The 22,016-nt window shown below is 45.4% G+C and overlaps 1 protein-coding gene across 2 annotated transcripts in view; it reads left to right on the top strand.

Annotated features, from left to right (window-relative positions):
• Nucleotides 1-9,914, top strand: part of ST3GAL5 (ST3 beta-galactoside alpha-2,3-sialyltransferase 5) — a 68,898-nt gene extending 58,984 nt beyond the window's left edge. Inside the window, exons 7-10 of one of the 2 annotated variants that reach the window (XR_012158768.1) lie at nucleotides 2,099-2,268; nucleotides 4,326-4,459; nucleotides 9,177-9,289; nucleotides 9,717-9,914. The gene's annotated coding sequence lies outside the window, so the exon portion shown is untranslated. The remainder of the gene's footprint in view (nucleotides 1-2,098; nucleotides 2,269-4,325; nucleotides 4,460-9,176; nucleotides 9,290-9,716) is intronic. The other variant, XR_012158767.1, reaches the window with a different exon arrangement.
• The last annotated feature ends 12,102 nt before the right edge of the window (nucleotides 9,915-22,016 follow it).

The following is a 22,016-nucleotide window of genomic DNA, read 5'->3' as shown; positions in this document are numbered from 1 at the left end:
TTCTACAGTTTTAATTGGACTTTCGTAGCCCTGTGCTGATTGGTTATTTGCTCCAAACCACCCCACCATCCCTTGCACTCTCTTCACCTCACTGTCACTCCACACCTGTCCCCCCTATGCTGTTCTCCCCTGCCCGGCCCCCAGTGTCCCTTCCCTTCAATGTCCCTTCTCCTGTCACTTTTCTTTCCATTTAGCTGATCTTCTCCTAACTGACCCCTGCCAGTCAAAGCAAAATGGTCACACTAATATTGCTACAATCCCATTGTTTACTCTGTTTGCATGTTATCAACCTTTTCCTAACCCTTGTCTGTCTTGTCTATTTAGGTTGCAAGCTCTTGAGGGGAGGAACTGTCTGCTACTCTGTATTTGTCCAGCACCTAGCACAGTGGGGCCCCATTCTTGGTTGGTCCTGAGGCAGTACCTTAACAAACATTATTGATAATTATGGGATTGCCCATTTGTACAATACAGCAAGTAAGTTGAGCAGGATATGGGCTTCCTCAGTGAAACACCACATCAGAAACCAAATGGATGGAAATCGGATGAGAGATGTATAGAAGGAGGGAGAACCAGCAGATAATACCATAGATGCCAGCTTCCTCTGGGTCCCTGGGGTGCTCATTCCCCCCAATCCACCCCAGACCCCACTCCCACCCCACGCCTTCTCTCAAGCCCCCTCCCCTGCCTTTCCTCTTCCCGCCCAGTTCCAGCCCCTCCCCTGAGCATGCCCCCCCCCAGCACTTCCTGCATGCTGAGGAACAGCTGATGGCAGCAGGTGGGAGGCACTGGGAGGGTAGGAGTTGATTGGTGGGGCTGCCAGCGGGCAGGAGGTGAGAGGGAGAAGGAAGGTGTCTGCCAGTGGGTGCTAAGCACCCACTAATTTTTTTCCATGGTTGTTCCAGGGCTGGAGCACCCACGGAGTCAGCACCTATGGAAAATACTTAGTCCTGCCCCAGTGCAGGGGACTGGACTAGATGACCTATCAAGGCCCCTTCCAGTCCTACATTTCTATGATAGCTAAGAGCAGAGGTGGGTATTAGTTTTCACTGGGAGGCTATGTATTGGCTATGAGTTGACCAACCTCAAAGAGAGGCTGCTTCAGTGCCATCTGGGAGACGGCTAAGTTTTTAAAGTTGTTCTAAAAACTAAAACACAGTGCTTCCAATTAGAGAGTAACACAGAGATGCTGGCTCTCACCCTGGGAAAGAAAGAAGAGCGCAATTTTATGCAAAAGCATCTGTGCCTACTTAGAATTTGTGGTGCTTGTAGAGCAGTGGTTCTCATTGTGTAACCTGGGTTGCAGGGGCCAGGTGGCAGGGCAGCGGCAGCCCGGGGCTGACCCTGGACCCAACCCCCGTGGCGCGGAGCCAGCTGGCTGCTGGCCCAGGACTCCTGCCCTGCGGCTGCTGCGGCCTGGACCCTGGGGCCCCGGCCACATGGGGTGGGCCGGCTGCCCCAGACCCCGCAGGGTGGGCCGGCGGCTTGTCCCGGTCCACCACCACATGGCTGCCCCGGAGCTCACAGGGCCAGGCAGCTTCCCTGGACCCTGCGGGGCCGGCTGCCTGTCCTGACCCCAGACCTCTGCCCCGGTCCCCCACTGCATGGCTGCCCCAGCCCCCAGAGCTCACGGGGCCAGGCAGCTGCCCTGGGCCCCCCGACCCCACAGTGCTGGGCAATGGGGCAGCCCGGACCTCTCAGCACCAGGCAGCCAGGAACCTGGGACTCCAGCGTGGGCTGACACACTTTACCTCAGAATAACACCCTGTACCCCATGTTCACCATTTTTATGTGGTTATGAAATATATTTTGTACAAAGCATGCCTTGTGAGGTATAATTTGAAAACTCATGAGCTACTGAACATCATTATCTTGTTAATGTGCATCTCATCATTGTCTATGGAGTTATGAGATTTTGCTATATGTTTATTACTCAAGCACGTTGTGAGTCTGGGGAACGGCCACGGACTAGTTCCTCAGAAATAAAAAAGGCCAATAACAAAGGTCACATACACAGAAGGTGCTAGCAAGAAATTTACAGTTCACCCGAGAGATGCTTCCAATCTCATGTACACAGGAGACTGCTTTGTCTATACCCCAGCAGGAGGGTGTTCCTGAAGGAGAGGAGGAGAGTATAAAATAAGAAACGATGGCTCCTTAAGCCCCTCCCCCCACTTCCCATCTTGACACCTGGAAGCAAGAGCATTTGGAAGACAAAGAGTAGCACCACTGAACTGCAGTAAGAGATGGTCCTAACTGCAAGGCTTTCTGGTCAGTATGAACTGTGAACTGCCCACAGCATCTGGTGGGGTGAGAAACAAAGTTTACTTAGCTTGGCAAAGTTTAGCATTTAGACTGTGATTTTATCATTTTATTTCTTTTTGTAACCAGTTCTAACCTTTTATGCCTGTATCACTTTATAATCACTTAAAATCTATCTTTCAATAGTTAATAAGCTTGTTTTATTCTTTTATGTAAACCAGTGTGTTTTGATTGACCTGTTTGGGGAAATCTCTGCTCAGGTTAACGAGGGCTGTGCATATTCATTTTCTTTGATAAAATGACCGACTTATGAGCTTGCACTGTCCAAGGGGATCTTAAGCAATGTAAGATGCACAGTTCTGAGGTGCAAGGCTGGGGCATTTGTGGGTGTCTCCCCATGTATAGTTCATGAGTGGCCGGGAGAGTATTCATATAACTTTGTTGGGTGCTAATTGCTGTGAAAGCAAAGCCTCGAGGGGCTGCCTTTCACTAGCAGAGCCAGGTGAGAGGTATCCTGAGCTACAGAGTGAAGGAGGCACAGTGGTTGCACAGCCCAGATTGTACCCCGGGTGATGTCACACCTTCTCTTTCTCCATTATCCTTGTTGCTCTTCTCTGATAACTTTTTTTCACATCAGACTTGCATTTTTGACTCTCTCATATACTGCACAAATGTCTGTTGGTTTTCTAGTCTCCTCTGTTCCACTCCTCTTCTCCACCACCCTCCCCTTCTACTTTGTTCTTATTTTTATGAGCAGGGAACCGCCCTGTAAATCTCCTAATTTTTGAACAGTGATAAAATGGCACCTTTGCCATTACACTATACCAAATCTTCATTCTTCCCCCAGACCTTAGTTTGCAGGTAGCATTCTCTAAAAATGTGCGGGAGGAGCTTCTTTCAATGAGACAGATTGAAGTTGGTCCAATAAACTATATTACCTCCCCCACCTTCTGGCTCTAGTATCCTGGGACCAACGCGGCTACCACACTGCATGCAATGAGACAAATTAGCATTTAGTTGGCAAAGGCAGATTTGGCTAAAAGCTAGTATGGCAGGGTTTTATACTAGTAGGACGTCTTCATTTTAAAGAGAATTTGAGACTCCGGGCCAAACACCTTTTTAAAATATGGTTATAATGGGGCTTTTCATGACCGTGTAAACATAATGGTTCTAGATTAAGTTTAGTTCAAAGATAAAATGTTGTAAATCCTGTCTCGGCACTGGTGGCCAGGCTTTGTCTTTCCGGCTCATGTATTGCTGGCAGTAGTAGGTTTCTGCAATCGGAATTTAGGTGAGGAGTTTGTTACTGATGTGTGGAGTGGAGCAAAATGTCCCATCGTTGTACCGGTTGGGCACAGATAGCTTGCTTTTTAAAATAAAAGAACCATTCTGTCACAGACTGTAGCGAGCACCCTCTTCTAGCTACCCACAGGGCTGCTGTTAGGGGAATCCACGCCGCAGGACCAGATTGACCCCTGAGATATCCCAGTTACATAAACACACCTCTCTGCCAGAACTTTACCAAAAAAGAATGTAGCTTCTGGTTTACAGTGTTACACTCTCAGGGGCACTCAGTAACTGGACAGCAGTCAACACACACACACTTTGCACAGTCTAACACCTTTATGCTCTGTTATACTTAACCACGTAAAGCGTGGGAGAGTACAGATCATATATGGGCTGGGGTCCATGTCTCTTGGGTTGTCCAGAGTCCTTGAGGCCATCTGGGTTCAGGAATGTGGTCAGGGTCCCACCCCCCTCCATGAGGCTCCCACATGCTAGGTGACCTCTCCCTCCTAGAGCCCCTTACCCTGCTTCTGTGATCTTGCTTTCTCCTGCCCCATTCTGCTTCTTCCTCCTGGCTCCTGTTCCTATGTGTTTCTTTATTGAAACATCTCCTGGCAAATTTCCGCTCCTCCTACCTTCCCTCCTCCATCCAGAGGAATCAGCTAAATTGTTTTTTCTAAGACTGCAGCATCTATTTTGCATAACCTTTGTGAGGTCTAAATACCATCATTAACCTTAAGTATTTCCCTGTGTTTCTGTCTCTGGTGTACATGCTACAGGCTGTGTCCAGCAGTTTTTCATAAGACGACTTCACAACATCAATCAGAATTCTTAAGTTGTACAGGCGTAGCCCCATTCATCACACCAGATATGACTTGAAAGTATTCAGCAAGCAGACGACCGTTGTAAAAAGGTACCATTGTACACAGTAACTTGTCTGACTCCATCAGCACTCTAATTTATTCTTAAAGGAAACTTTCACCTACAGGACGTAAAAGTTATTGCAAATACAGTGACACCTGTACTGTTCTGTTCTATAAAGGATTTTTAGAACACACTTGTCGGGGTTCCTTCCCCACTCTGAACTCTAGGGTAGAGATGTGGGGACCCGCATGAAAGACCCCCTAAGCTTATTCTTACCAGCTTAGGTTAAAAACTTCCCCAAGGTACAAACTTTGCCTTGTCCTTGAACAGTATGTTGCCACCACTAAGTGTTTTAAACAAAGAACAGGGAAAGAGACAACTTGGAGATGTCTTCCCCCAAAATATCCCCCGCAAGCCCTACACACCCCCTTTCCTGGGGAGGCTTGAGAATAATATCCTAACCAATTTGTTACAAAATCATCAAGGACCCAACCCCCTGGATCTTGGAACAATGGAAAAATCAGTCAGGTTCTTAAAAGAAGGATTTTATTAGGTAAAAATCATCTCTGTAAAATCAGGATGGAAAATACTTTACAGGGTATTCAGATTCAAAACACAGAGGATCCCGCTCTGGGCAAAACCTTAAAGTTATGGAAAACAGGAATAAATCTCCCTCTTAACACAAGGAAAATTCACATAAAACAAAAGATAAACTAATCTGCCTTGCCTGGCTTACCTATACTGGTTGAAATATTGGAGACTTGGATTAGGATGGGTTGGAGAAGATGAATTTCTGCCTGGCTTCTCTCAGTCCCAAGAGAGAACAACCACGTAAACAAAGAGCATAAAAAAAAGTCTTCCCCTTCCCCCTCCATCCCAAGATTTGAAAGTATCTTGTCCCCTCATTGGTCCTTTGGGTCAGGTGCCAGGCTGAGCTTCTTAACCCTTTACAGGTAACAGGATGTTGCCTCTGGCCAGGAGGGATTTTATAGCACTGTATACAGAAAGGTGGTTACCCTTCCCTTTATATTTATGACAACACTCATCACTCTAGTATTAGAGCGCCTTCCAGTAGCGTGTTAAATAATGTGACTTCACAGCTGTCATATGGTGTTAGTTCTCTCAGCCTCTCCCCAGAGGGAGAAGTGGGTGCAGTGGTGTGTGTCTTGTCTTGAGGGGTTCTTTTTTATTTATCTGTTAAAATATACCTGTTGCTATGTGTTTATATGAGAAGAAGCAAGGTCACAGAAATGTGCCTTGCACTGAAATGCAAGGTGGTGAGGTTTGTGATAGACCTTAATTCCTGGGGGAGTTTATTCCACAGGCTGGGACCAGACCTCTGTCATAAATATAAAGGGAAGGGTAAACACCTTTAAAATCCCTCCTGGCTGGAGGAAAAATCCTTTCACCTGTAAAGGGTTAAGAAGCTAGGATAACCTCGCTGGCACCTGACCAAAATGACCAATGAGGAGACAAGATACTTTCAAAAGCTGGGAGGAGGGAGAAAAACAAAGGGTCTGGTCTGTCTGTGTGATGCTTTTGCCGGAGACAGAACAGGAATGGAGTTTTAGAATTTAGTAAGTAATCTAGTTGGATATGCATTAGATTATGATTTCTTTAAATGGCTGACAGGTTTCAGAGTAACAGCCGTGTTAGTCTGTATTCGCAAAAAGAAAAGGAGTACTTGTGGCACCTTAGAGACTAACCAATTTATTTGAGCATGAGCTTTCGTGAGCTACAGCTCACTTCATCGGATGCATACCGTGGAAACTGCAGCAGACTTTATATACACACAGCGAATATGAAACAATACCTCCTCCTACCCCACTGTCCTGCTGGTAATAGCTTATCTAAAGTGATCATCAAGTTGGGCCATTTCCAGCACAAATCCAGGTTTTCTCGCCCTCCACCCCCCCCACACAAATTCACTCTCCTGCTGGTGATAGCCCATCCAAAGTGACAACTCTCCACACAATGTGCATGACAATCAAGTTGGGCCATTTCCTGCACAAATCCAGGTTCTCTCACCCCCCCACCCCCCTCCCAAAAACCACACACACAAACTCACTATCCCGCTGGCAATAGCTCATCCAAAGTGACCACGGTGGTCACTTTGGATGAGCTATTGCCAGCGGGATAGTGAGTTTGTGTGTGTGGTTTTTGGGAGGGGGGTGGGGGGGTGAGAGAACCTGGATTTGTGCAGGAAATGGCCCAACTTGATTGTCATGCACATTGTGTGGAGAGTTGTCACTTTGGATGGGCTATCACCAGCAGGAGAGTGAATTTGTGTGGGGGGGGTGGAGGGCGAGAAAACCTGGATTTGTGCTGGAAATGGCCCAACTTGATGATCACTTTAGATAAGCTATTACCAGCAGGACAGTGGGGTAGGAGGAGGTATTGTTTCATATTCGCTGTGTGTATATAAAGTCTGCTGCAGTTTCCACGGTATGCATCCGATGAAGTGAGCTGTAGCTCACGAAAGCTCATGCTCAAATAAATTGGTTAGTCTCTAAGGTGCCACAAGTACTCCTTTTTTTTTAAATGGCTGAGAAATTAAGCTGTGCTGAATAGAATGGATATTCCTGTCTGTGTGTCTTTTTGTAACTTAAGATTTTGTCTGGAGGGATTCTCTATGTTTTGAATCTAATTACCCTGTAAGGTATTTACCATCCTGATTTTACAGAGGTGATTCTTTTTTACTTTTTACTTCTATTAAAATCCTTCTTTTCAGAAACGGAATGCTTTTTCATTGTTCATTGATCCAAGGGTTTGGGTCTGTGGTCACCTATGCAAATTGGTGAGGATTTTTACCAGACCTTCCCCAGGAAGTGGGGTGCAAGGGTTGGGAGGATTTGGGCGGGAAAGACATTTCCAAACAACGCTTTCCTAATAAATAAACCCAGATAAACGTTTGGTGGTGGCAGTGGAAGTCCAAGGGGAAAGGGTAAAATAGTTTGTACCTTGGGGAAGTTTTAACCTAAGCTGCTAAAAGTAAGCTTAGGAGGTTTTCATGCAGGTCTCCACATCTGTACCCTAGAGTTCAGAGTGGGGAAAGAACCTTGACAACCTCAAAACACACTCAGGACTACTCCTCAATCAGACAGCTCCCTGTTTTAAGTGACCACTTTAAAATTTCCCATAGGTCAACATGACTGGTCTTCTTAAAAGCTACATCTTCTATTTTACCGATTTCTGGAGGTTTCCTGGGAAGTTGCTTCACACAGGATTTGCTGTATTTGTAATACTGAAAGCCACTAGCAGGTGTGACTGAAATTCTATATATTTTGGTGTTTCAGAGAGGACAAAAGTATGCCAAAAATACGTTGTAAAGAGAATGTCAACCTTCTTTGGTGAAAAAGATGGACAGATTATTTCCTGAGAAGTACAGCATGAACATATATCCCTTTGTAAAAGAAGACATAAGGAGGCATGAAACTGTGTTTATATACAGTCTCCCATTTGGATTTTGCACATACTCTGATAAACGTAAATTCAGGATCTCTTGGCACTCTTACCTGAGCATGATTTGCCAGAGAGTTTGGAGATGAAACACTATAAACATTGTGGTGTTTCAGGAAGTGGTGGAACACTTCATGGATTCGAGCTAGACCATGTGCTGAATCAGTTTGTTACTGTTATTAGATATGCGTTTCTCTTCTGTCTGTTACAAGCTAGTTTAACATTTACATTGTTTGCAGGCAATGCTCCCTTTTTCTTTTGGGGAGTAATTAATTCATTAATTTATGAAGCTACATTTGAAAGTACTTATATCAAAATCACTTATGTGGCTTTACATAGTTAAAGTATGATGAATCAGAAAGCAAACTACTTATTTCAGTGAACCTTAGACACCAAATTCCATAGAACTTGGATAATAACAATAATGAGTTGCAAATTGCTGCAATGACAGATAGTGCTCAAAATACACATGAAATTGGTTCTGTACAAATACCTAAGGTAAATAGATTTTTGACCAGTCTAATCTAGGCTCTTGAAATAACCTGTTCCACCTCCTTGTTATCAGGGGGAGTTTATCAATAAAATTTGCTTTTCTAGTAGCAAGGATTTCAGGTGAAAAGATAAGTAGATATTTAGTGTTAAGGTATGTCCACACTTGCAGAGTTTTTGCGCTGTAAGTTTCACTGGTGATAGGGAACCAGCGAAAGTAAAACGCTAGTTCGTGTACTCACTTAATACCTCAGGTTTCAGAGTAGCAGCCATGTTAGTCTGTATCCGCAAAAAGAAAAGGAGGACTTGTGGCACCTTCAAGACTAACCAATTTATTTGAGCATAAGCTTTCGTGAGCTACAGCTCACTTCATCGGATGCATGCTGTTGAAAATACAGCGGGGAGATTTTATATACACAGAGAACATGGAACAATGGGTGTTACCATACACACTGTAACGAGAGTGATCAGGTAAAGTGAGCTATTACCAGCAGTGTTTTTCAAACCATGAGTCGCGACCCACTACTGGATCGCCTTGATCTGGTCAGCACTGCTGACCAGGATGTTAAAAGTCCCATTGGCGGTGCTGCCCAGCTAAGGCAGGCTAGTGCCTACCTTTTCTGACACCGCGCTGTGCCCTGGAAGCAGCCAGCAGGAGGTGCAGCATCTAGGCAGGGGGGCCACGGGGCTTCGCTTGCTGCCCCTGCCCCAAGCACTGGCTCTGCACTCCCATTGGCCAGGAACTGGCCAATGGGAACTGGGGGCGGTGGTGCCTGTGGGAAAGAGTTGTGCAAAGCCACTTGTGCACCTCCACCTAGGAGCTGGACCTGTTCCTGGCTGCTTCCAGGGCGCAGCACAGTCTGCAGTGCCACAACAGGTGGGAAGCCTGCCTCCGCATCCCGACTGCACCGCTGATGGGGAGCCGCCGGAGGTAAGTCCATGCCTCAACCCTGCACCCCAATCCCCTGCCCCAGCCCTGAGCCCCCCACCAAACCTGGAAACCCTTCCTTCACCCCAAACCTCCCATCCCTGGCCTCTCCCACGAGCCTGCACTCCCAGCCCAGAGCCCTGACCCCCTCCTGCACCCCTGCCCCAGCCCAGAGCCCCCTCCTACACCCTGAACCCCTCATTCCAGCCCCACCCTGCAGCCCTCACCCCCGCACCCGAACCCTCTGCCCCAGCTCCGTTGGGTCATGGGCATCAACAATTTTCTTCAACTGGGTCCCCAGAAAAAGAGTTTGATGCTTCTAGGGTCTTTCGTTCCATAATCTCATAGGAATACTCTGGAAGGCAACGTGCTGCCCTATATGTGTACAAAACAGCTTTGAGTAAATTGGATTTTTTTTTTTTTTTTACAGGGTCGAGGGAGAAAGGAGGAGAGGGCATGCGTACACTCCAATAACGGGCAAATACCAGAAATGTGGTTTGGATTACTCCCTGCCCTGTCTGGATGCTCATCTGAAGCTCTGCATTTTCCCTCCCACTCCGATCCTCTCTCTTGCATTCCTCTTAGTGACTTGGGAAAACATCAATAAATGATTCTTCTCTTTCCCATCCGCCATGCCCATTACTGAGGTTCTTGTTGTAATTGAGATTAAATGTGCTGCGTTTGGATGCATGGCCTTGTCTATCCAATACTTGTTTCTTGTGATCAAAGGGTCAGAGGGAAGCCTTCCCAGCTTTTGTGGGTTTTCAGTAACTTCTTAAATTGAGGAGGCAGCGGCCTATTGTGCTTTAAGGGCTTGAAGGTGAAGATGAGCCTAAACTTGGTGAAAGAAGAGGAGCCAGTGCAGGGTTTCATTACTGGAAGAATATGATTTTGTTGCGGATTGTGAGACATTCGCATGAATTCCAGAGATGCTGAAGCCAAAGAACATAAGAATGGTCATACTGGGCAGACCAATGGTCCATCTAGTCTAGTGTCCTGTCTTCGGACACTGGCCAGTGCCAGATGCTTCAGAGGGGATGAACAGAACAGGGCAATTACTGAGTGATCAATCCCCTGTCATCCAGTCCAACTTCTGGCCGTCGGAGGTTTAGGGATGCCCAGAGTGTGGGGTTGCATCCCTGACCATCTAGGCTACTTGTCATTGATGGACCTATCCCCCATGAACTTATTCAATTCTTTTTTTGAATCCAGTTATACTTTTGGCCTTCATAACGTGCCTTGGCAATGAGTTCCACAAGTTGACCGTGCATTGTGTGAAGAAGGACTTCCTTTTGTTTGTTTTAAACTTGCTGTCTGTTAATTTCATTGGGTGACCCCTGGTTCTTGTGTTATGTGAAGGGGTAAATAACACTTCCCTATTCACTTTCTCCACACCAGTCATGATTTTATAGACCTCTAGCATGTCCCTCCTTAGTCATCTCTTTTCTAAGATGAACAGTCCCAGTCTTCTTAATCCCTCCTCGTACTGAAGCTGTTCCATACCCCTAATAATTTTTGTTGTCCTTCTCTGTACCTTTTCCAATTCTAATGTATCTTTTTTGAGATGGGGTGACCAGAACTGCAGGCAGTATTCAAGGTGTGGGTGTATCATGGATTTATATAGTGTCAAGATTTTAGTGATGAGCATAGATACAGGTCAGGAAGTCGAAGAGAATGGTGGCAAGGTTACCAGTCCAAGGGATGGGAAATATAAATGCCTTTTAAAAACATTAGGCACCATGTTAGCTCAACAGCAGTAAGTTGCAAAGCCACGTTCTACTGGGAGATGGCCTTGACATGTCTAATATTCATAGCACAACAGGGTTGCAGTCTAATGGAAGCCTCTAGGTGATACCATAATGATACTAATAAAATCTGAGCTAGCAGAAGCTGTTGGATTGCACTTGGTCTCAAAAAAGGAGAACGGGGTATATGCCATTGCTCTTTATTTTTTCTCTCCCCTAGAAAAAAAGCGCTTGTGAAAAGCATTCGCATGGTGGCCTGGTGGTGAGAGAACAGGTACCGAATGGCCAGTAGCTGTGCAAGCTTCCTCCTGCAGCTCCACTAATGTGTATCAACCCTGTAATAGAGGAGGACTTGTGGCACCTTAGAGACTAACCAATTTATTTGAGCATGAGCTTTCGTGAGCTACAGCTCACTTCATCAGATGTTTACCGTGGAAACTGCAGCAGACTTTATATACACACAGAAATCATGAAACAATACCTCCTCCCACCCCACTGTCCTGCTGGTAATAGCTTATCTAAAGTGATCAACAGGTGGGCCATTTCCAGCACAAATCCAGGTTTTCTCACCCTCCACCCCCCCACACAAATTCACTCTCCTGCTGGTGCTAGCCCATCCAAAGTGACAACTCTTTACATAATCAAGTCGGGCTATTTCCTGCATAGATCAAGGTTTTCTCACATCCCCCCCACCCCCATACACACACAAACTCACTCTCCTGCTGGTAATAGCTCATCTAAACTGACCATTCTCCAGGTTTAAATCCAAGTTAAACCAGAACATCTGGGGGGGGGGGGGGGGTAGGAAAAAACAAGAGGAAACAGGCTACCTTGCATAATGACTTAGCCACTCCCAGTCTCTATTTAAGCCTAAATTAATAGTATCCAATTTGCAAATGAATTCCAATTCAGCAGTTTCTCGCTGGAGTCTGGATTTGAAGTTTTTTTGTTTTAAGATAGCGACCTTCATGTCTGTGATTGCGTGACCAGAGAGATTGAAGTGTTCTCCGACTGGTTTATGAATGTTATAATTCTTGACATCTGATTTGTGTCCATTTATTCTTTTACGTAGAGACTGTCCAGTTTGACCAATGTACATGGCAGAGGGGCATTGCTGGCACATGATGGCATAGATCACATTGGTGGATGTGCAGGTGAACGAGCCTCTGATAGTGTGGCTGATGTTATTAGGCCCTGTGATGGTGTCCCCTGAATAGATATGTGGGCACAATTGGCAACGGGCTTTGTTGCAAGGATCACCGATCTGGTCAATGACTAGCTCAGTCTTCAGGCCCATTCAGTCACACGCATCTCCAACAAGAGTAAAGAGATTCCTAGTCTCTAGGGCCTAGATATATTTTAGACTTTTTTTTTTAAGTGGATTGTTCCAAGGTGGCATTTAAAACCTTGTCAGTTCTTATACAAGACCCTGGGAGATGACCGTCCCCTCTGGGCTGCAAGGAGATGGAGAAGAGCTATTAGATCATCCCGTGCAGGCTTAGATGCTATGATCCTATGAAAAGAAAAGCGAAAGGAACTCCCAGATTTGTTTCGTGACACATTTTTCGAGCAGTTTCCCCCACCCCTCTTGTTTTCAAGATTGGCTGAAGGGGAGCAATTCGCCTATTTCTTTACTACTTTATAATGCAACAGGTGTGCCATTTAGTGGGGGCAGGCGTGGGCTCCTGCTTCCCTCCCCTCCCCCCGAGTTTCCGTACAGGAGGCCTGGGCCGGGCACAAGTCCTAGACCCAGGCCGATCTTAATCTGCAGCGCAGCCCGTGTGTGGAATGTGAGTTCTGCAGAGGAGGGGTGCTGCTCCCAGCTTGTGCTCCTGGGGCAGGAAGTCAGCATTTTGTTGATAAACAGAGGCAGGGTGATTAAGATAAGATAAAAAGAAAAGGAGTACTTGTGGCACCTTAGAGACTAACCAATTTATTTGAGTATGAGCTTTAGCTCAAGTGAGCTGTAGCTCACGAAAGCTCATGCTCAAATAAATTGGTTAGTCTCTAAGGTGCCACAAGTACTCCTTTTCTTTTTGCAAAGACAGACTAACACGCTGTTACTCTGAAACCTAAGATAAGATAAAGGGCTGGTAATTAAATTAAGGATCAGGAAGTGGTTAGATGAGCCTGTAAAACAGGAATCAATCTCTTCAATCAATCAATCAAACACTTCAATCTCTCTGGTCACGCAATCACAGACATGAAGGTCGCTTTCTTAAAACAAAAAAACTTCAAATCCAGACTCCAGCGAGAAACTGCTGAATTGGAATTCATTTGCAAATTGGATACTATTAATTTAGGCTTAAATAGAGACTGGGAGTGGCTAAGTCATTATGCAAGGTAGCCTATTTCCTCTTATTTTTTCCTACCCCCCCCCCCCCCCGATGTTCTGGTTTAACTTGGATTTAAACTTGGAGAGTGGTCAGTTTGGATGAGCTATTACCAGCAGGAGAGTGAGTTTGTGTGTGTATGGGGGTGGGGGGATGTGAGAAAATCTGGATTTGTGCTGGAAATGGCCCACCTTAATTATGCACATTGTAGGGAGAATGGTCACTTTGGATGAGCTATTACCAGCAGGATAGTGAGTTTGTGTGTGTGGTTTTTGGGAGGGGGGTGAGGGGGTGAGAGAACCTGGATTTGTGCAGGAAATGGCCCAACTTTATTATCATGCACATTGTGTAAAGAGTTGTCACTTTGGATGGGCTATCACCAGCAGGAGAGTGAATTTGTGTGTGGGGGGTGGAGGGTGAGAAAACCTGGATTTGTGTTGGAAATGGCCCACCTGATGATCACTTTAGATAAGCTATTAGCAGCAGGACAGTGGGGTGGGAGGAGGTATTTTTTCATATTCTCTGTGTATAAATAAAGTCTGCTGCAGTTTCCACGGCATGCATCCGATGAAGTGAGCTGTAGCTCACGAAAGCTCATGCTCAAATAAATTGGTTAGTCTCTAAGGTGCCACAAGTACTCCTTTTCTTTTTTAGGAATCCCTCTGTGGGCAGTGGGGTGTTGATGACAGAACGCAGGGGACTCAGAAGAAATACAGCCAAGGTTACATTCAGGCTTTGTGTCAACCTATGTCACTCAGGGCTGTGAATAAACCACTCACTTGAGCGACATAAGTTACACCGACCGAAGCGCTCATGTGCACAGCTTCTCCCACTGCCATAGCTTTTGCCGCTTGTAGAGGTGGTTTCATCTATCTGCTTTGGCAGAGAGTGTCTTCACCAGATGTGCTGCGGCCATGCCCCCGTATCGGTACGGCTGTGCTACGGAAAAGAGGCAAGAAAAGAGGGAGATGTGAGGCGGGTAGGTGAAGAGAAGGGGCCAAAACCCAGGGAAGGGAGGGCAGTGGTACAGAGAAGTTCCCACTCTACCTGTGGTGCTTACGTGTGATATCTGAGCGCCTCACAATGTCTAACCGATTTCTCCTCACAGCCCTCGCTGAGGTAGAGCAGTGCTGTTGTCCCCATTGTTCAGATGGGGCACTGAGGCACAGAGAGACTAACAGCCAAATTTTCAAAGGTATTTAGGCACCTAGTGGGATTTTCGAAAGCCCTTAGACGGTTAGGTGCTTTGTAAACCCCACTAGGTTCCCAGCTGCATCTTTGAGTGCCAAAAAAACCTTTGAAACTCTGTCCCTAAGGCACTGGCCTGAGGTCATACAGGAAGTCCGTGGGGGAAGTAGAACCCAGATCTCTGAGGGCTAGCTCCCTATCCACTGAACCAGCCTCTCTCTCTGCTACATGCTGCCAAAAAGGGGACTCTGTTAGTTGGGAGCAAAACCAAGAAGGCCAGTTCTCTTGAGACTCCAATAAACGGTCCAAGGAGGCTGGGAAGGAGGTCATGGTTGACAGCATGAAAAGCAGCACAAAGGTCAGGAAGGACGAAGAAAGAGAGAGAGAATGAGAGTCAGATGAGAGGAGATCACTAAACCCCCCGAAGGGGTGGCAGGTTCTTCCCCATGAGGGGCTGTAGAGCAATGCCTGCTGTGCAATTTTACCTTTTAACTGAAAACTATTTTGTTTTGTCATTTTTTGTTCTGAGTTCCAGAAAAGGAAGGAATGAGAAAGTGTCGTATGACTATCAGATGTGTTTATGCCTCAAATTCTTAGGGTTTCCGCTGTAGTCAGGCCAATTCCAGAACAAAGAACAGAAATTGTCTCCACAGAGCCCATAAAGTTAACAATTATTGTCATGATTTGTATTATTCACTGGGCACCATCTGTGTGCTCAGCACTGTTCAGAATATATCAGAAAATCTAGTCCCTGAGCCAATGTGCATAAAATGTGTAGCCCTGGATAAGATGGCTCAGACATTTAAGTATGAAGCATATTGTTCATGAGCACATGTTAATATCTATGAGTGGAGGCACTGACAGCTATAGAAGTTTTACCTGACTACACACTGGAAGACTTGACTCCCCAAATTTCTTTCAAGGGGAAGAGCTGCCCAGAGCTCCTGTGCCTGTTTGTTTTCCTTTCCTGTCTTCAGTGGCCCTGATATACATCAGAAGTCTCAATTTTTTTCTCAGTTTTCACATGTGGAGTTTTTTTAGTGTTTGGTTTTAAATATTCTTCTGTGAGAACTGCAACTCAATCACTGTAGTATTGTGTTTAACAGCCTTCTGAGTCTCATGATAATTGGTTTTCTTAAGGCCCCAGCTCCTGGAGTCAAGTGGATATGTGATGATTTCAGCCTTCGTTCTTAAAGAAAAAATAAGTTCCTCGCCCTCATGGCTGTAGAGAAAGCTTCAAAATGTGGTCCCAGTGCACCCTAAAGGCTCAAAAAGCAGCAGGGAAATAAAACTAACACAAATCTATTATTTTTAAATAATCTCAGGATTTTTAAGCAAATTTCTTTTTTGATGAGCCTGATTCATTATTTTTGAACATTTGGGGTAGGCAACATTGTGAAAGTGACTTGAAAGTGTCAGTTTCACTCTTGTTTAAAGTCAGTTTCTAGTCTATTGTTTGTAGTGATGTAACACCCATAGAGCCCCAGGCAGGTGCAGTATAAACTCATGGGACCTTGCCCTAGCAGGATGGTTCCAAGAGTTAATGATTTAGTCCAAGCTTGTTGACTGCAAAAAGTAAGTAGCCTAAATGATAGAAAGTAATCTAGATTTGTTTTGGGGGGCAATTATTGTATTCAAGAGTTAGTAACAAAGTAAGAATATACTTTAAAATTTTAAACCTAACCAATGTCCTTTAAGAAGTGACTTGCCAAAAGATGTCAGAACATGTTAGTATTGGAGCTGAGTGGGTCTAATATTTATTTAATTTTCTTTCTATATATAGGAATTAGATACAGTGCTCCTGACAGATAATTTCTAAGTTATCTTAAAAAAAACCCCAACACCTAGAGTTTTCAGGTGCCTAAGTAGCCCCTGGAATCATTGTTAAAGTTGCCCCCCGTGAAAATCTGAAAATCTGCCATTCCTCCTGCAGGGAACTCCCAACCCAAGTTCCTCAGTAAAGCAACTACAATGTTGTTCAAATCCCACATCTGAACATTTCACTGTTCAAATTTCCTGGGCTGTAATGGAGATAAATCTGCTATATAACAGGACTGAAGACTCAATGCCTCATTTCAAAGCCCAGGGCTGTTATGTTTCTTGCAGTCCTGTCAAAGTGGAGAGTGTCAAGTGGTTCAGAGAACAAATTCCAAGTAGAACTCTGGAGAGTTAAGGCTCTTTAACTGGGCAGACCATGTTTTCCTCCTAACTGAGCCTCAGGCAAAGTAAAGGCATGTAATTCACAATTACGGGATTTAATGGTAATCGAAAGTGAATGCAGAGCACCACCCACTGCCTGACCTGAATACTGCTAAGAATTTTGTAACATGGGCGCAATATCTTCTTATACTGTCACTCACAATGTTAGTGAAGTAGGGCTGAGAAAAAGGAAATATGCTACAGATCAGGGGTTCAAAAACTAGATCAACAAATCCTTTTCTTACTCTTGCAAAATAGGCATGTGGCTATTACTTGCCACTTTGGCCACTGTCCTACTAGAAATTAGTCCTGAAGAGCTCTGTGAATCAACTGTTTGCACTTGTGTGAAGCCCAAAGTAGTGACAATCCAGCCCCAAGACTGACCGTGTATAGAATTAGTTCTAGCCCCATGCAGTACTCGGCAACCAACTCTTAACAGGAAAAACAAGGACAGGACCCAGGTTTGTAAATAACTTTCCATAGCCCACGTCTTGCACTTACCAACATGGGCCAAAGCATTTTTTTTTATCATGCTAGGGCCTTGCTTCATCTGTGTGAGTAAATATGGCTCACCGGGTGGCTCTGATTCCATCCTCCAGGGTCCACTCTCAGTTTAACACAATCTTTGTAATCAATACTGGAAAAAAGGGCAAAGAATCTTCTAAATGCTCTTGTAAAAGAAGCCATGCCTAGGTAGTTCAGTGCTCTGTGCGTGGGGATTCAGCCTCACAGCTGCCTTTATTAACAGTCAAGCTTATTAGTAACTAAGATTTCAATAGTGCCTTTCATCAACAGATATCAAAGTTTTCAACACCCTTCTGAAAGTTAGTTAGACAAAGGCTAAGATTTCCAAAAGCAAATAGTAATTTTGGGGGCCCCACTTAAGACACATTAAAGGGGGTTGGTATTTAGAAAGTGCTGAATATCCACCCTCTGAAAATCAGCCACCTTCAAGGTGTCTCAGGTTGGGTGTCCAAAAATCACTAGTTACTTTGGAAATGTTGGTCAAGAATCACTTCCCCCACCACTGACATGCAGCCTCCTCGGGGGTGGAAGACAAGACAAAGATAAAGCTGCTGAACAGAGGTTCTCAGATCTTTTTAGTGTAGCCCATCTTTAATTGGCAGCGTGGCTTGTAGACCCCTCCCTCATTTGTCATCAAACATGAACCTCCCTCCATCCCATGGGGTTCATCTACCTTCTCTGTGGCAACTGCTTACATGGAGAAAAGACACTAGGAAAGTATTTAATGTAGCATCTGGAAATGAAGAGGTGGACACTAGTACCCTTTGACCAGCCCGCTCTGCACAGCCAACATGCTTGTGTTCCCCAGACAATAAATAGTCAATGGGCCACACTATGGGAACCACTAAACTAGAAAATGTCCTTTAGGGACTAATCCTACACTGACTAGAAGATTGCCTGCCTACTCCTATCAAGTCTTTTGCCATCTCCAATTTCTGGGAGGACAGCAGTTTAGGATGGGATGTGCAGAAGATACTGTATCCAAGGGCCAGCAGGTTAGTGAGAGGTTTGCCACTGTATCCCTGAAAACAGCAGACTTGCGCTTGCTTCTCCACGTCTCCCACCAGCATCATGGTCCTTCATCCCATGCCATTCCTCCTGCAGGGAACTCCCAACCCAAGTTCCTCAGTAAAGCAACTACAATGTTGTTCAAATCCCACATCTGCTGATAAGTTGCCAGTCATTAATGGGTAGGCAGGTGGCTGGTAGAAATGACTGACTCCTAGTTTATTTAGACTTTTAAAAAAACAAAACCCTTTGATGTGAGCAGTGCTCATTGTCCCTTAGCTAGGATGTGTTCCTGTCATGGCTACCCCCTTCCTGGCAGTTGTCCCTTTCACACTCTTGAGTCTGGTCTGTAACTTCTCTGGGCCAGGGACTGTCTTTTTATTTTGGAAGTTTTAACAGGTTTACAAATCATTGCCATGTCAATATCAGAGCCAAAATGATAGGCAGTGAGCTTGTGTTAGCGAGAATGTAATAATCAGATCTCGCTAGGTCACAGTTTAAAAGAGTGAGCCTCTTTCCACTATCCGGGGCGTGTTGTTTCTGGTCATTTTATTAACCTGAGTGCAACTTCCGATTACACGTTGAGTAAACTGGGCATTTCTACCAAATGTTACTATTTAAAAAAATTGACACGTGTAGTGGGTTTTTTTTGCAGGTGAATGGACTTTGTCTGAGTATGAATAAATGTTAATCAAATATCTAAGTAACTATTTGTCCTCTGGGGCTGCCTTTTAATGTGTATTTATACAGCTCCTAGCACAATAGGGGCTGTAATCCTGATTGGGGTGCCTAGATGAAACTACGAATGAAACCATAGTGTCTATTACAAGCATGCTGTAATACTGACTAGATCTGAAGACTTGTAGTGTGTAAAATAAGCCAGACTTTGCCAATTCATCCTGTGTGAGCTATCAGGCAGACCGGTACCTGAAACCCTGATGCACAGAGATGTGATCTGAGCACAGGATCATCATTGCCTTTTCCCCAGATGGCATTCCCCCCCCCCATCACTTTCCAATGTACTGTGCCTATTACATTCAATGCCTATGCTTAGAAAACAAAATCCTCAGCCTGCATCCTTGCATGTAGCTGTACGAGGAGACCGCATAGGCACTGACTCTGGAAAAAATAGTGGATGCTCAGCACCTACTGGCAGCCCCGCGGATCAGCTCCTTCCCTTCCCCCAGTGCATCCTGCCTGCCAGCAGCCTCACTGATCAGCTCCTACCCTTCCCTCCCAGTGCCTCCCATCCATTGCAATCAGTTGTTCAGCAGTGTGCAGGAGATGCTGGGAGGGGGAGGGAGAGGAGCCAGGACAGGAAGAGGCAGTGTAAAGGCGTAATGGGGCTGGGTTAGGAAGAAATGGGCAGAGGTGGGGGCTTGAGGGAAGGGGTGGAGTGGGGGTAGGGCCTGGGGCGGAGCCAAGGTTGAGCACCCCCTGGCAACTGGGGAAGTTGGTACCTTTGGGAGACAGGATTCCTGGGTTCTATCCCTGGCTCTGGGAAGGGAGTGAGGGTTTGGGAGTCATGATTCCTGAGTTCTGTCCCAGCTCTGGAAGGAGAGGAGGTTCTGGGAGCCAGGTAAGAGATGATTGTCCCCATAGTTAAACTCCCAAGAGAAGTGAGGGATTCTCCATCTCTTGATGTCTTCAAACTGAGACTGGATTCCTTTCTGGTCTAGTCCAGCACAAATCACTAGGTTTGGTTCAGGGGGAACTGGGTGAAATTCTCTGGCCTGTGGTATGCAGAAAGTCAGACTACATGATTTATTGGTCCCCTCTAGCCTTAAACTCCATGAAGCGCCCATATCTGGGCGCACAGTTAGGTAGCTAGTTGGTGTTTTGTCTGACAATGTACATGCAGGCACATTGTCAACACGTAACAAACACACTAATTTGCTGTGATTATACAAGGAGTCAGGGTAAAAGTGCACACCCAGACAGCTGGATGCAGACAGCTATGGCATTTCCACATACAAATTAGGCTCACAAGCACATTTACCTCCTTTCACACACACAGCTGCACATGTATAGCTAGGAAGATCAGTCCCTTCATGTTCTTCATTTAACTTCTTGCTCAGTTTGGACTTTGTTTTATTATTTTTGCCAACTAGATGACTCGGTTTGCCACAAGGATCAGTAATAGAGCCCAGCAACCAAAAAGCAGGAGAGGTAATGCACTCCAGCTGAAGCCCCACCATTGCTGAGTAGAATGGGACAGTTACCTCCTGTGTCTTACATATGGCAGTCCTCCTAATCCCAGAATATTAGTCTTTTTTTGCAACTGCATTGCATTGTTGACTCATATTCCATTTGTGATCCACTATAACCCCCCGCTCCTTTTCAGCATACTCCTAGCCAGTTATTCCCCCATTTTGTAGTTGTACATTTGATTTTTTTCCCTAAGTGTAACACTTTGCATTTGTCTTCATTGAATTTCTTCTTGTTGATTTCAGAACAATTCTCCAATTTGTTAAGGTCACTTTGAATTCTAACTCTGTCTTCCAAAGTGCTAGTGACCTCTCCAAACTTGGTGTCATCTGTAAATTTGATAAGCATACTCTCCACTCCATTATCCAAGTCATTAATGAAAATATTGAATAGATTAAAAACTGAAATCTAACCAGCATCATTGCATGTTTTGAGATGAACAATCTGAGCCTGTTAAAAAGAGATCCCAGGAGCTAAGGATCTCTTGTTCTCTCCCTGATACCTTTGCTCCAACATACTGCGACATTCCCCAAAGTACAGCCTGGACTGCTGAACAGCTGTGTTCCCTCAATTCTCCAGACTGGGGTGCCCTTTAAACTGCTTTGCTGTGAGAACAACCACTCCTTGTCTTGCTCACACACATGTAGCATATACATTACTCCTGGCTGAGCTTTACTCTGAGGTTCTACTGTAACCACTCTCTAATTTACTCTCCTCTGGGAGCTCAAAAGTGAAGTAAAGGATTGATGGGCCATGGAAATGGAACTTCACTTCCATCCCAAGAAGTGGTCTCTCCAACACAGGTGCACATTGGTGGGGCGGAGATGTTGAAGCTTGCAATGGCACTGCTCATGATAAAGAAACCAGACGCCAGCCCCAAGGCCTGCCAAGCCATCCCCTTCATCAGTCCTAAATTCCATTAGAAAAGCAATCAACCACCACAACCGTAAAGGCCCCCTGCCCCCATATTCTTAGGAACCTCATCCTTTTTCCATTTACTCATTTGCCAGTAGCTGGTCCCTTATGCCAAATGCCCCTGGCTGGCTTTTTTGAAATCTGTGCACCTCGGTGAGTTTTTATGGCATTTGGAGACAGCTATGACAGCTGCCACTTACGTAGTTTACAGTGTGTGTTCTCAGGGCTTTACTGCTAGGCTGGTGCCACTATCCCTGCCAAGCCTGTGTGTGCGGTTAATCAGCACTCCCAGAACTAGGCTAGAAGGCCCAACTAATTTAAATCAGTGGAAATTAGGAGACTGAATACCTTGGTGGACCTGGGCAGAAGAATTTGGGCTGGATCCTGCAATCTGTTTCTTGTGAGAATCATCCTAATGTGAGAATCATCCTTTTTTCAATCCCATTCAGCTCAATTAGGGTTGCAGGATGAGGCCTAGAGTTTGTCCTAGTCCCTCCTTACAGTTCTGTGCCTCATGGGGGAAGGAGCTGGGTTGTGACCTGAGACCCTTAGATGGCAGATGCAGTGGGATTGCAAAGAATTATTAGGAACCAGTAAAGCCAAAGTCAA

The sequence above is a fragment of the Lepidochelys kempii genome, chromosome 4 (genome assembly GCF_965140265.1).
Source record: "Lepidochelys kempii isolate rLepKem1 chromosome 4, rLepKem1.hap2, whole genome shotgun sequence".
NCBI classification, from domain to species: Eukaryota; Metazoa; Chordata; order Testudines; family Cheloniidae; genus Lepidochelys; species Lepidochelys kempii.
This window is presented reverse-complemented; position numbering and strand designations above follow the sequence as displayed.